Below are 16490 nucleotides of genomic sequence, written 5' to 3' on the forward strand. Positions count from 1 at the left end.
TGCGGAGCGAATCCGGCAGACATCGTGCAATGCCCCTCGCCAGGCTCGGCCCACGCACTGCCAAAAGGGTCAGAGGGCAGAGAGGCCTTTCTGGAAAGTGGTAATAAAAGTAAGACCACCATGAGGCCGCGTGATGTTACTGTAATGAGCTCTGATATATTTTTAAATGTGAGTCTTTTTTGGTTAAATAGGGTACACACAGACGCATGATGGGAGCGTGCCTATGTTCCCACAGCCCTATGTTCCCTCATCCTTGTGTTCGCTCATTTCTAAGTTTTGGGGATTTTTTCCAAAAAATTAGGCCCTATGTTCCCACATTTCCTTTTTCATCAAATTGCATCAGATTTTATCCCCATTTCTCCCAATTTTGTAGTCAGTTACATCCAACCTATTATCCAGCAGCAGACTACACATGTAACCTAGAGGTCATGGTGATATAAAATAAAAATGACTTGACTTAGAGTTTACTTTTGAGAAAAATCTTAGAAATATGCTCTTAGAAATGAGGGAACATAGGGCTGTAGGAACATTGGACCGCAGGAATAGCCCCTACATGAGAGAGTGTTGGATAATCACCCTTCATTAAAGAAAAAAAAAACTTTTCAGAGCTTTTAATCATGTTATAGCTGTTCCCCCTTCGCATTTACCCTCTGGAAATTGTATTTGGAGTGATTTGTGTATGTTTGAGTCATCTTTAATCACTTATTTTCAAGACGCCTTATTGCCGATCATGCCCCGTGTTCACCTCTACCAACATACCCCCACTGCTCTGTGCTTCCTACAATGTACATTTCACAATTTTATTTTCTCAATCAGTGATACATGTAGCATTGAGCAGCGTATCACGGTCATTTTGTCATCCATTAAGTTGCCGGTGTTACGGATCTGTTGGCAATGCTATGTCAACGTGAGGCGATGTGGACGTGCCTAGCAAGGACCTAGCTTTAAAAGCTAATTTTAACACGTGGTATCCATGTTTCTTTTGACTACGTTTCACTTTATTAAATCATCCCCGAGGTACATATGAGACAAAGTGGGCATGTCAGCGTGTTTGAGCATGAATGTAGCGATAAGTGTGAGCTGCTCCAGATTGATCACTGCCAAACAACTGCACTTGTTTGCTTGGATAATGTTGCCAATCTTTGTCTGTCTTACAATGTCCACAATAATGTAAAGCAAAATGTAATGCATAAGGTTGAATGTGTGTGATCTGGTTTGACTGTAGGATTCAGTTGTTTTGTTCATGCTATTCCCCGTGGAAACAAAGTATGCTAAACTATGTTAATGAATCCATGCTGTAAGGTGTCAAGGTAACAAATGTAAAGAAGAAGCCTTGCAAATTTGCAAATTAACAACACAAAAAATGAATGGCACAAACTGAATCATTGAGTCCAAACAACATATGAAGAACTCTATGAAGAAGTCCTGTTTATGGAGGAGGTGCATTCAAAGGCAATACCCCCCGGCTTTAGCGCCTTTAAGAGAAGCTTGTTCTTTTTACCAAAACACACACAGACTCTCTCAACCTCAAAGAACACGGGCGCAGAGTGGAGGATGATAAAAAGAACATCTGGTGGAGCGAGCACAGTGCCAGGACAAGACAAAGCCATGTGTCTGGCAAAGCAGCACCCACACACACACAACCACACACACACTGGAACGCACACCTATTCATGCACGCACACTCAAAAACCGCCTGCCCCCGAACCTGCAAACAAGCAAAAATCCTCAAGTTTTTGCCGACATTACAGTCATTGTCCTCGCACTCATGCACAGCAGGGAGCATTTGGAGAATGAAAAAAAATAGTGGGATGTGATAGGACGGTCCAGTGTTCAGACAGCGCTAATCTACATATACTCTGAGGCTTAGAGAGTGAATATGCATGAGAATATAAAGCAGCATGCCTAGGAGGAGACCACCCGCTTTCTTTGGATTACTGTACCCACCACCTCCAAGTCTTTTATCTTGGTCTTGGCACGCTATCAAGCTGATTTAGTAACATTTTTGAACCCACTAGCTTGTGAGATGTTAACCTGTTGTCGATATAAAGGGATGCAAGCTTTACTGTTTGGTCCTCAAATGCAACCAAAATAAGTAACTCAGCCAACAGTGTGTGTGTGTGTGTGTGTGCATAATTTGGATTTGGTTAAGAAGATTTAACCATTGGAGGGAAAAGAGAAGGAGTACTCAGTTGAAGAGAGAAATATTAGACATCAAATATTTAACAAATATCCGGAGGGGAAAATTGTGTATTCTGGCTTAGCTAGTGTTAAGAAAGTGTGCTTGATTTGTGGAAGGGTTCCCAAGTCATGCATAGAGATTTCTTTTGCAAATCAAGTTCTAATAAAATTACACTTCCAGTGGTTCCCACAGGTTTATACTAAGACTACAGTGGTACAAGTGATCCATATATGTGTAATTGTATTTAATGCAATATTTTGGTGGATAAATGTTACTTATTGCCACTGAGTAAATAGCACTTATTACAGATAAAAAAAATGGATACTTCTATACATTTATGATAACACTACAAGCATAAAGTATCATTTGTTTCACCAAACTATTTGCTATGTTTTTAGACTATGGGATGAGACCTACCATAGCCTCCTCTGTAAACACAAAAGTGATAAATATATCTATTATTAATAAAATTAAATACCTTTCTCTACATAGTCACATGCTGAGACTGATGACTTGTGGCATACTGTTAAATATTTTTATGCAATACAGATTTTTGTAAAATGTTTTATATCATAGTCTTCATTTACTCCTGCTCTAACCATAAACACCAAATAATATATAATATTTTGAAATGTTAACTCCTTAAATGTAATTTTTGTTTGTGAAAGTCTCAAAAAAAAAAAAAATTAAATAAAATCTATATCTTTCAACAAAATTTTATTTGTTTGTGTTGGGGTTATCAGAGGCGGAGGATGTCATAAAATGGCACCAACACTGATTTTGACTTTTTTTTTTTTTTTTTGCACAAAATGCAGTTTTCCCCTAAAGTCCCATTGACCTCAATTATAATAGCAGATTTTTTGGTTGCATTGACATAACACTTGGAAATCATAAGTTGTGGATTTTTACAGGTTTCTCCTGTTATGAAAAGGTAAAATGACTGATTTTTATAATTCAATCCCAACTCACCACATTACATCTTGTGTAGGCTTGTATGCAAACACTGCTATAGTTTTCCTGTGCTTTCCTATGGAGTCCTATGGGATTTATTGGGGGGTGGGGGTGGGGGATGGATGTTCGTATGCATGGTGGCTGAATGGGGGGGTCGCACTTGCATGGTGTAAAGACTGAAAATGTAAATATTATGATTATGCTTGAAATGACCAAAACCACAGATAATCTCCAAACTTCCAAAAAATAGTTAAATGTAAAATTTGGGACATATTTGAACAAACTGACAGGAGAAAAACAAATATCAAGTGAAATAAAATTGCAATTACTCTGCTTTTTAAAAATACATGTTCAATGTTAATAGAGGCGGAAACAGTGACAGATACATACACCTGAAAATGTACACACGCACAGGCACACACAAACTCACACACACTCTCAAACAAACACATTCAGTGTAGTCTGGGACTCCTCTAGAACCCACCCATATCATCTTAACCTCCAATATCTATATCTCTAAAAATATACTGGCAAAATTATGCCAGTAAAACATTTTGAATGGAAGTCAATGGGACAAAAATGTACCTAAGGACCATAGATGTGTGTATTTTGATTATAGACTGTTCAATTAAAATGATCTTGAAAAAACACACACAGAGAATTTAAAAACACATCACAAAATACAAAAACTGGCCATCTTTGGTGCTATTTGGTGCAATATAGCCAAAGATATGCAAAAAAGGAAAGTTGCGATGTACAAAAAAAGTATAAGAGGGTTAAGCGGAAAAATGCAAAATAAAGTTAAAATTTGATGTTGTGACAAGCTGTCAGAAAAAGCCAAGTGCCTTAGTGCAGTAAACTTATTGACAGGTTTAATTTTGGTATGTTTGATTCATTGATCAGGAGGATCTAACTGGAGGATTAGCCTTTAGCCTCTTTAGATTATTATTGGCTCTATGCGTTTATCAACGGATACAAATCCAGATTGGAACATCCCATCAGTTTCTGTGGTCAATAATAGTTGACCATAGTGAGTGACTGTATGACTTTGTCCCTTCTGTTTGGAGTTCTTCCAATGCAACTAACACAAAGCCAGGGGTTCATTTGTGCAGATTTGTGCCTGATAAGATTTAACCAAGCAATGAAAAGTGCGAAAGAGAGACAGTGAGTGTTCATATGAAGAGCAGAATATTAGACACACAGCTCTGATGACCCATCAAATATTGAAGAAATGTCTGCTGGAACCATGAATTCACATTTCAGACTGACTTCCTCTAAGACTGTCCTCGCCAATGAATGAATATTTCATTTCAGAAAATAGAGTGGCCCTGAAAGGCACCATTACCAAAGCCTAATGTCAGGGGAAAAACATTCGGCACATTTAGCTCAAAGTTGGCCTGAAATGATAAGAGGCGCCCATGCAGAACGCAATCTGATGGCCTAATGCATTGGCATCACATTAGCAGCCCTGTGTTTGACTGTGCCACTCCAATGTAGGTTTTCCCAAATGACTGAGCGGAGAGGCTGGGGAGCACACAGCACATGGGCCTGTAATACATCATTTTACTCATCAGAGAGAGGAGCAAGAGTCAAAACAATGAATGCTGCATCTTAGTTGCAGTCTGTAACACATTATGGATGTTTTGAGCAAATATAAGGCCTAGTTGTGTCACTAAAATCCGTATGTTAGTAACAAAGCAAGAAAGAATAATGAATGGTTCTCTTTCTTAAGTAACCATCTGTAGTGGTTTGTTTAAACTGGTCAGTCAACTTTTCAATGCATTTGAAGTTACGTAAAAGTTCAGAAATGTCATGTAACTGGATGAGTGGAACAAAGGAAGTATGGTACTACTGTTCATTTAGGAGAGTGACCTGTTTTATAAAATTACAAAGGTTTACAAAATTACTTTAAGATATAGCCACAATAGCTGTGCTTCTCCAAACCCCACTAATCCATTCTCTCCATACAAAGGCCAGATATGTGACCTGTTGCCCAAGAAATCAACAACATGCAGAACCACTATGAGAAATGAGCAGACAACTTCAGGTGGGTAAATGTCTCAACCAATTGAGCTACTTTGACATTTCAGAGCATAGTAATCATTCAGTGGTGTTTATGCCTGCAAAAAATACAAAAAAATCACATGGTGAGCAAAAAAAATTAAATAAGCTAATAAAACAGGACAATAAGTTAACAGTACATTTGATTTGCTCTGTTCACTTCAGTGTAAATGCCATATATTGCCACATATGCAGTTCATTTCTCTTTGATCTTTCCCATAATCCCTGTCAGACAGATAAACCATCAAACAGCGGGGGGTATAGGAATTAGATTACGCAGAATATTTCTCTGGCAATAAAAAAAAAAAAAAACACTAATTTGATGGAAAAATTCTCCATTGTGCCCTGTGCAATGGTTAATGTCATTATCTGTTAATGTGGCGTCATCATAGCCTTTGTTTGCTAGCATGATGGCTGTGTCAATATAGGCCCATGCTGTGTTGAGTGCAGTGGAGGTGAGTGATTCTTAATGTTGTCATACTAATAACCCTAAGAGCGGACTGACAAGAATTACCAATAAGCACGAGCAGGTTCAGCCTTGAGCTGTGCTGACTGATGGTGACGGATAGACTGTGCCGCAAAAACTGAAAGATAATGAAGAAATGCATTTTACATTCAGCAGCAGGAAGAACACAATACAAGTGCTTTGAGTCTCTGCTTTTAATATAAGAACATGTGGCATTGTGGATATCGACAATGTATTTACGAGCAAGTAGGTAAACTGTAAAAGATTTTATAAAGGTTTTATCGCAAAAAATAATTTAATTAACAAAAACTGAACATTTGTTACAGTGAGCAGGGTCATATCTCCACAGATCTGACCTGTAACTTGGCCTTGTGGCATCACCTGTTTGTTTCAGTTGAGATATTTATGTTTAATGCCATAGTGGGGAATATTCTATACAAAGAAATAACATCTCTATCGGGATAAGCATATGGCAGACCCTCCACCAGAAAAGTTACATAATACACCTTTAAGTATAACCTGCTGGATCAACAATACAATTATGTCATACTTTTTTTTTAATATTAGAGTATAGATAGAAAATAAAAAAGCATAATAGCATAATATTTGTAAATCTTTGACATTAATTCCCAAGGACAATGGTTTGTCTCTCTTATTACATATAACCTCAAATGTAGCCTTAAAACTGAGTACAACCTATAAAACCTAGAAGAAATGGCAACCTGTTTTGAAAAGACGTTAAAACAAAGCAGAGTTCGACAGAGGCGCGTGCAGTGTATAAACCGTTAAAGCCATAAAGACGTACAGTGGCTCAGCCTTGACCCCGCGCCCTCTTAGGTATCCCCCTGCGCAGAATTCTTATTCCCCACCAAACTGACAAAGTGTTTTTAATCTTTTCTTCCCCTCTCTCCTGGAGATTGGGGAAACAAAAATCAATAGCTCCTGGCAGGCGATCTAGCAGGCCGGTGAATTACAGGGTGTGCGGCTGGCCGAGCGGAGGGGCCGTACAATGAGGAGACCTTGGACAGAGGCTGGGGAGACGAGCCGAGGTCGCAGGGGTCACTCTGGGTCCGCAGTCTGAGGAGAGGGGTATTTACTGCCATGCCACAGATACTGCTGCTGCTACTGCTGAAAAATAACTGCTCAGCACACAGGAGGAGAGAGGAGAGGGAGGAGAGCACCAGACAGACACTATCAAGTCCTGAGAGATTTGTAAGCTATGGGGATAGGTGTAGTCTAGGTATAATGTTTGTGATTATTTAAAGGGCCCACACGCTGTTTTCTGATCTGTTTTATAATGTTGTTTCCTCATCAAAAACATACTCGAAATTGTGTTTTGTTTCATTCATACAAGTCCTGCATATTTAGACTGTGTTCTTTTCTCAAACAGAAAACATCACCTTGTGATATCATACACCTTCACTAGAAACATTTGGATGATTTCAGCCCTGGAATTGCCAGTCTCTACTGAACTAAAGCTAAAAGGTAGCTGTTAACTTGAAAACTAATACTGTATGACATCACAAGGTGGAACAGAGCCCTAAGAGCTGTAGACATTCTAATAATAAAGGATTACACAAACATGTATGAATGAAACAAAACACAACTCCATTCTGAGATGACTTAAAGCTCGTAAGAATCCATTATGTGTAAAATAGGACCTTTAAAGCTTTAAAACGTTTATAGATATTTAGTTATTTTTCAAATTTTTATTCAAACTTTTCCCCCACAAGCCCTCAGATTGCACAACTGTCACAAGAGCACTTTGAATCCAATAAAGAGTTTTTGTGTTAATTAAAAATAAAAAGTTTGTTTTAGTGATTTCTTTCTTTACTTAATTATTGATTTGTTGTTGCTGTTGGCACAGTCAAACAAGCACTCGTGGTTCAAAAAATAAGCAGCAGAATTGAACCTGGGTCAAATGCTGAGAACTGTTTCTTTATGTGCACAATTGAAGTTTTTCAAGTATTTTAAGGTGGACTGTAACTTTCCTGGAGGAGGTCCACCATCTGCTTATCTTTTGCCTGGAAAGTTCCTCTATATGGCATTAAACTTTTCCATCAGTCATTCAATAACAGGTGTTATTATTACTCAAAAATACCTTGAAACACACGCATTCTTATTACCTACCTGACCCGCCAGAACCACTCGCTTTGACAAAACTTTACAAAGACCAGTGGATCTGGAGTCGTATCCTGTCTCCCCGATTTCAGAGAGCATGATTGACAGGCGAATTAACCAATAAGAGAGACTCATGCTCCATTCATGTCAAAAAATAAACGTGACTGCTTATATGTAAAAAGGAGTTAGAAAAGAGTAATTAAAGCACCAAACTATTACTTATCTCAGGTAAAAGAAGTTATAAATTTTGTTCTGAATGTATGAGTATTTTTCAAGCATCTGTGGTCGGACCATATCAAGTTTGGGCTGAGGTTTTTGAGGCTTTATGGTCCGGTTCCAGTCCCTTCTGGATTCAAACTAAATGTAGAAGTGACTGGTTGGTTAGGCAAGCATTCTTACATTGGTCGCCTCTACAGATCTGACCTAAAACTTGACATGATCATGTCACCTGCCTGTTTCTATACTGACAGATCATTTTAATGCCATAATGTGGAACTTTACAGGCAAAATAAAAACATCTAGTAGCTGAAGGACCCTCCACCATAGAGGTTACATAGGGTCTTGTTTCAAATGCTTAAGGTGCACTACCATATTATCACCAAAGACACTGTGAGGTCTAGGCAGTGCAGAACCCAGTGTGATTTGTGCTCAGGTATAACGTCAAAGCATACGACTAATGCCTTTTTCACCCCCCACCACCACCCCCTCTCCTCTTCCCTCTCAAATGGGAAATGATTCATTAGCGTTTGGTGATTTAGAACGTGGCAGTAGCGGCCGATCAATATGCAAGGGCCCCCTGTCTGTCAATACGTGATTTCTGCTGGTAATTAGCTGATGTGGGCCAGTGGTTGTGAATATTGCCTGGCAACTGACATCCCGCTTGTTTCTGTCATCGCGGGAGAGGGGAGGTGGTAGTGGGGGGGTGCACAGGTGGTAGTAGCTCACCACGGCGATCAATACACACTGGCGCTTCAAGGCCTCAACCAGGTTCATAAAGACGTGAGACGCTGTAAAAAATGGACGAAAAGGAACTGTTTTATTTGTTGAGGAAAATTGGAGTCATTTTGGGTAGTTTTATGCAGCGGGGTTCGGGGAGACGGGAGGCGGCATCGTAGGCGCTAGTGAAAAATGTGTCAGATCACTCAATTATAGCAACTCAAGACAGCTGGCAGTGAAACAATTAGGACTGTGCGAATGATAATGATGATTATGATGAACCAAAATTCTAATGGTTTTGTTTTTGAACCCTTCTCTCAGTCTATGTTTATGCAATGCTTCAGAGGTCTGCAGCTTCCAGCACAATAGCTCTTTGGAGTGATACTGTTGAATGTAGATTTTTCAATTTTCCTCAGTGAAATCAAACAAGTTCACTGTGGGACATTCAGTTTGTTTGTGCTTCCAACTCATTATCTCTAAGGATAAAATTGGCCATTATAGGGTTTAAATAATTTATATATATACTATGCAAAATAACCTTCCCTCCATACTTGTAGCTACAGCAGACTGATGGAACCAAGGTTGCCAATCTACGCCATCAGCCCCTCCAACAACCACCACTTTTATGCTCGGCAAGGGAGGTGAAGTGTCTTGCCTAAGGACACAATTATAGAGCGTGGTCCAAGCAGGTATCGATCCTCAGACCTTTGATGTAAAAGAATGTATAGATAACTAAAACTAAACTAAAGCATGCCCCAAACAGAAGGTGGAATTGTATCATCGTACATATAAGTGCTTTATCAAAGTGTGGTGGGTCTACTGTGACATTACAGAATTATATGAAATCTATGAGAATACAGAGTGATTTCTTAAATTGAATTATTTATTTATAATTAATAAGTAGAGTATTGACTTAGTAGTGAATAAATAGTAATTCTATGTCATACTGGGCTGATTTTATACTGTTTAACATATTGTGTCCAAAGCATTGACAGAGCTTATCAGCTACTGGTTGCAGTAGTTAAAAGCATGTATCAGTGTCACCATAGAAAAAAAAAAATAATGGGAAAAAAATCAATACTGGTCAACCGCTAATGTCCACTAATAAAGACTCTTTTGCATTTTCACTTGATGTTGGGTTGAAAGATGCATATACTGTGTGTACATATACTGTTACCAGATGCTGAAAATATATCACATGCCAAGAATACTATGCACACACTCTGCACGTGTTTAATGAACCAGTTATATTGCTGATAATGTCTTGACTCATCAGCTGTTACGACTGACCAAATAAAAGTCATCATCTTGAGTCTATAATAGCATCACTACCTTTATGATCTCCCATGACTCTGTGATTGCACTCGTTTAACTGTACATAAAATCTAGACAAATCTGCTTTTCCTGTCCCTCTCTTCCTCTTGGCGTTCACACCTGAGCTCTCATACGTGTTACATGTTTTCATTTGCTAATAAACACTAGTGCAGGCAGGCAGACCGAGAGGCGCCGATGCAAGGTGCAGAAGGCTGCCTCTGCCTCTCATTGGCATTTGCATATTAGAGTGTTTTCTGGGGAAAATGAGCTGTAGAAATTAATTCAGGATTAATTGGTGCCTTTATCTCGTTAGGACAATCTAATTTAGGGGATGATGGAATTGTTTAGACTCCCTTTTGCATAATTGGATTGCGGTGAATGGCTGTCATTACCGTCTTTTTAGCATCGTCTGCGGGCCCCCTCTCTCTCTCTCTCCAAGTGCAGTGCAGGCCCCAGCCTCATAAAGAGTCATCATGTGTTACAGCGGTGTTTTGCTAACCCCTGGAACACGCTGCTAATGCTGCAGGAGCCGAGCATGTGGCTAACGTACAGCGGTGATTAAGTCTCTTCTTGGAGCCATTAAAGCTTTGCATAGATCTTAACCAGGCCAACAACACTGCCATGGCAAACTGTTGAATCCACCAGCCTCTGCTAACAGCCCAAACTGGACATGACAGGGGAGATCTCTCAATATTGTTCAAGTGGATACTCTTTTCTTTCCTGTCTGGCACGTTTCCGACACATTGCGCCCTCTTATTACCTCCACAATATCTCAGACAGTTTGCAGTGGTCTGTTCCTTCTGCTTTTTTCTAACATGGGATAAAAATCAATAGGAGTGGAGTAAAGCATGTAAAGGATCACTCACTGGAATACCTGATCTTCTCACTTCAACAACATTGATGTAACTATGGAAACAAGTTGGCAAGATGGGCGCAATCGGCCCATATCTCCTGACAATGGGCTTCCTTGTATCCGCAGCAGCCAGTTACCCAGCACCAGCACAACACAGCAGTAGACGTCTCTTCACCCCGATACCATCATCATTTTTTCTGAAAGCACAAATTGTATAGATATTATTCCGCCGGTTGCTCACTGGGTAAACAAGGCCGGGCTGAAATCTAATCTATGGTGCTGATACTCGGGCTGTGTGGGACTAATTGAGTTGGTGTAGTCTGTCCCTGGAGGAGCTGGACATACAGTAAAAGCAGACTCGATCAAGTCATGTATGTGCTCTACTTACTGGAAGTGACTCTTTTAGATCTTCACACAGCAGGTTTACATGCTTTATTGACTGGTTTCACTTTCATTGAGTTTTAGGGTGTGTTCACACTTACACAATCAATCCATACATCAAAATTGGGACAAATTTTGTACTAAAGTCAGAACTATGCCAGGACTTGAATGGGGTCAAACCAAGTCTTACTTCACTTCACCTCTGCTGCTTATATGAATATATATGTATATATATATGTGTGTGTGTGTGTGTGTGTGTGTGTGTATATATATATATATATATATATATATATATATATATATATATATATATATATATATATATCCCAAAGCTCTAATACTGTAGTAGTTTTCAAGTTAACACCTACCTTTTATCATTGGTTGAGTTGAGAGAGACAATTACAGATCTGAAATAATCCAAATGATTCTAGTGAAGGTGTTAAGGAGTTTAAAAACAAAGTGGAGTAGTTCTTGTATTATCACTTGATATCACAAGGTGGAAGTGGAGTGGTTTCTGCTTGAGAGAAGAACTCAGTCTAAATATGCACGGTTTGTGTGTTAAATGTGTAAATGAAACAAAATACAACTCCAGGTATGTTTTTGATGAGGAAACAACATTCTAACAAACAACAACATTATAACAAAGCTCAGAAAATAGTGTAATATGGGTCCTTTAACCAACACACAGACTCTAATAAATTAGGTTAATTATGTCTAATAATTCAGCATGGCATAATATTTTAGACATTAAAATCCGTATTAGGATTTGGCACTATAGGCGAAATTTGGCCAATGGGAAATTCATATACAATTTTCTGGTGGTTGGGATATCGTAATTTAGTTATTTCTGATGCAAACTTGGACAGAAATAAATCAAGCCCTTAATCAAGTGTTTACTCTGTGAATCATATTGACAGTTGTTGACACCAGAACAAGTGCCTTCTCCAAAACTACAATCGGATTACCCCTATATCTTGTCTTTCCCCCTTCTGCCTTCTATCACGCCACTCCATGTTCACGAGGCATACAGTGTCATGTATTTGATGCATCTTACCTCCCACCCCTCTCTCTCTCTCTCTCTTTCTCTCTCACTCTCTCTCTCTCTCTCGCTCTCTCTCTCTCTCTGTCCTCTCCTCCCTCTCTCCCATTGCCATTTCCATTCTTTGCATAAATGCAGTCTAACAGTATTAAGTATTCATGCGTGTTGGGGAAGGTGGTGCCTGTCCTTCAGGGTAAGTGTGGGGCCTGCGTGCGGCACAAGAAAAGCCCCGGGGAGAGGAGAACATTAGGATCCATCAGGCTGACAGACAAATCATTCTCTCATGTAAACATAAATATGAGGGTATGTTTCCAGCGCCATCCCACTATCTGTTGCTAGGCTACCTTGCATTAAGCAGTGTAGCTGTCCCTGTTCATTTTGCTCCAGGGATTCCAGCAATACCATCATATAACCTGCTGAGTCTTAATGAGAAGGCCTGCCCGTGTGCCAGTGGATGTGAGCACGGCCACCATTGCAAATTTATTCAGAGCGCTGGATTTCAGCTGTCTGTCACCGCACCGCCACCCCGATGTTTATGAATTTGAAGCATTTTGATGGTGGAAAAAATCAGCTTTGAGGGGGATATTTCAGTCTAGGCACAAGCGCGGCTGGCAAACGGAAAGGTCACGGTGGATCACGCTCACTCCAATGTAAAAGTACTAGGACTGGGTGACATGGACTCACATCAGCCACAGAATATAGAGCACCAAGGGAGCATTACACATTTAAATCAATACTACTTCTGTTTAAAGCTCCACTATGCAACTTTTCATTACCTGCTTGACTCCCTAGGGAATTTTAGTGCTTTGTCTTGAATGCTCCACAGTATGATGTTTATCTTTTCTATCTCCAACTAGTGGCATCCCCTGCTTATCTCCATGAAGTCAGATCTGTGCAGAGACAGGGCCTCTCACAGTACTTGTTTCAACTTTTTTAGCAATAAAAACACCTCTTAACTAAATGCAAGATAACTAATATCATAAGAGGAACTTTCCAGGCAAAGCAATAACATCTCCAAGGAGACAAACAGGTGACATACCAGAAATGTTACGTGGTGCACCTTTAACAACTAATGGCATTTTGAAATTAGAGGCAGTCTGTCATAAAATCTTCCATTGGAGGTTCATTGCCAAAAAGGGAAGTAAAGGAAAATTTAAAACAAAAAGTGCTTGGGAAATACAATAATACTTTGTAAGGTCAGTCAACTCTAAATATTTAAATTCATTAAAATATGAAAAATGCAACAGCACCCGCATGTTCTGTTTGGAGTATCAATAAGTGACCACCAGAGGCACACTGTACTGAAAGAGCAGTTTTAAGTTGTAAGTTCAAGTCTATATTTTAAAAACTCTGGTCACCATCATGTTGTTCAGGTCCCTATACCCCACTGTCCTATCCTTTAAAACCAATAAAGATATAAAGCCTTATTTAAACAGCGGCTGCAGAAAAGAAAGTGACTGAGGTCGCATTAGAGCTAAAAATGACCAGGTTTGGAATCAATCGCCCTGGCATAATTTGTACTGATACGACAAGCTCACAATAAACAAAATGAGGTGCTCTCTATAAAGGTCATTTGTTGTTGAGGAATCACTAATCCCCAAATGCATTAACAAAGTCAATTAACCATTCTGCACCAGAGAAGAAAAGGAGCCATCTCCAATAAAAATAGAAGGCAGAGAGGCGTCCAGAGCCACCCCACAATTACAACAACTGCGCGTCCCCAGATAATTATGTGAGCCATAAATGGAGCACGGCAGAGAAAGACAGAGGAGCCAATGGTCACTGAGAAGAAAGAGCCCCGAGATGAGGCAGAGCGGCGCCAACAGCTGCTTCCAATAGATTGTGTGTGGGATGAATTAAAAAGTTGAACCTTTCCCTGGCCGTATTCAGATGTCTGCCTCTGGGTGATTAATCACAGCCGTCAGGACCTGTAATCCCTTTCACAGAAACAAATGCAGCTACTGTCCTCTCCTCTCCAAGAGCCCAGGGCCACCAGCCCACCTGCCCGCTCACAATACCTGCAGCACAAGAGGAGGCGCCCATGGGAGCGCACATGTAATCTGCTCCAAACATGATGGCACCAACAAAAACACTGCATTTCCACTAAATTGTATGGCACGCTTTTATTACATCCCTTTTTGTATAGAACTCAAAAGACTGGTCCAGAGTCCAGTAGGAACCAAAAGATCACAGAAGTTGTACAGTGGATAACACAAAGACCAAGTCAGTGCAGGAAGGACTTAACACCTTGTTTCCATTGGGATGGGGCATTCTGAGTCAGGCCAGATTCCACTTATCAAACAAACTACACTTCACATTAAATACAGGCTGAATTAAAGTTTTTAGAAACACTGAATATAGTGGCTCTTTCAAAAAGAAAGGTTCTGGGTTGCCTTAGCAGTCTGAAAGGATGGGTCATATGCACAGTGACACTGATTGTGAGTTCTCTTGATGCTTGATGCTATTTTTGTGAAATGTATAGAGGAAGTGTCAGCCTCTTCACCAAACAGGTGTAACGACCTGATCATACCAAGAGGAGGAAGAATGCCCATGGACCTCATCTGTATAGACCATGACCTATGATGGCTTCAAGTCCTAAATTATTCAAGGTCCAACTTTTTTAAAAGACCATTACACAGCACTGTATCTAGATGACAGTGATGTTTCTCTCAAGACAGATAGAAGTGGCGAGGTGGTGGCCACTTCAGTTGACGCGCCCCACGTCACATTTGTACGCTGTAGTAAACAGCTGATCTAGTTCAGAAAAAAGACAGTGAGAAAGTCGAGAGCCAGCACAACACGCCGCACCCGGGAGAAGAAAGTGTGTCATCAGCATAAAAATAGAAGCCCACTAACGAATTCCTAATCATATCCTGCGTTTCCTCCGGGGGCTATGCTAAAGAGGTTAAAACACCAGCCAGCTAGATGAGAATATGTGCCGCATTTGCCCTGGAGATTATGGCATGGCATTTGGCATTTATTGATTGTTAAATTCACCGTTATAAGTGCACAATTACAAAACACAGCCACTCTCTGTGCGACCATATTTCCTATACTGCAAATGTTAAAAGTGCCATAGTGGAGAGTGATTTGTCTCAAACACTAATATGAACAAAGATGCTGCTTCACACACGCTGTCAATCAGTCATGGAACAAAATACTGTAATACCCTATAAGTGGAGCACTTACGCATCTATGGGAAATGATTACATTGAACTTAAGCTCGACAAAATAAAGTGCATGGCCTTTTCCAAAGACAGGCCCCATACCGACACTAATGTCACATATATATTATAAGCATAAACATGGCGTACAAAAAAGTTAGTATTAAAAATTCTTTGTACAGAACAAAAAGCAAATGTCAGGCTCCTGCTGCTACAAAGAGTGCTTTTATATGTGAAAGGTTGTGAGGGTGGTAATTCACAAGGTGCCGAATCCTGGCAGCACCGTGGCCAGAGGAGAATAGGCCACAGCTGACCATTTCCAGCGCTTTTGTGGGTCTCTGTTTGACCAAGAACAAAGCGGCCATTATCAGGCATATCTCCTCCAAACCGGGCTTGCCTCTGCTCTGCTACCACTGACACCAGAGACAATTGAGCGGCAGCATGGGCCCAGACATGCAGCTCCATCAGGGGGACTATATACAGCCAGGGCCCGGACGCCGAGGTGAACTGGGAGGTCTATTAAACACACAGGCGACACCTTAGTTCACAAACATCAGCACAAAGGCACGCAGCAGTGGTTGCCATGGCGACGGGGGGAAAACAAGAGCGCAGAGCCAGCGGTGACAAACAGAGGGAGGGGTCAGGCATCACGGGCCACTGGTAACTGAAAAGCTTGGGCAAACTAGGCCTAAAAACACAACAGGCATTTACTTAGTGTCAGTGGTGTATACTTAAAGCTTTGGGGATCTGGAGGAGAATACCAGGGACACGTCAGCCACTAGAGACAGGATCTTTCTCACAAACACACATTATTCTACTTGGACACAATGTACTTTGGAGACAGTGTTATGTAAGGTTTTGGCAAGTGCGATATTATTCCAGTAATCACAATGACATAGTACGCTCCCAAAATGAGATATGAACACTGTAAGTTATCAAAATGTCCAATGAATGAAATTAGGTCAAAGTATCAGATCATTACAAACTGACGCGGGCTGTTTCTCAAGTAAAAGTGAGAGGCA

General features: G+C 40.3%; 1 protein-coding gene across 8 annotated transcripts in view; it reads right to left on the reverse strand.

Moving 5' to 3' along the window:
* The window catches only part of pbx1a (pre-B-cell leukemia homeobox 1a), a 95187-nt gene that overhangs the window by 70896 nt on the left and 7801 nt on the right, over positions 1–16490 (reverse strand). For 7 of the 8 annotated variants that reach the window (XM_055151947.1, XM_055151946.1, XM_055151944.1 and 4 more), the window contains one exon: positions 10898–11081. The exons of the other annotated variant lie outside the window; for it this stretch is intronic. The gene's annotated coding sequence lies outside the window, so the exon portion shown is untranslated. The remainder of the gene's footprint in view (positions 1–10897; positions 11082–16490) is intronic. 8 annotated transcript variants of the gene reach the window in all.

Source organism: Boleophthalmus pectinirostris, unplaced genomic scaffold (assembly GCF_026225935.1).
Source record: "Boleophthalmus pectinirostris isolate CB_2022bp ecotype Guang Dong unplaced genomic scaffold, ASM2622593v1 HiC_scaffold_16, whole genome shotgun sequence".
NCBI lineage: Eukaryota > Metazoa > Chordata > Actinopteri > Gobiiformes > Gobiidae > Boleophthalmus > Boleophthalmus pectinirostris.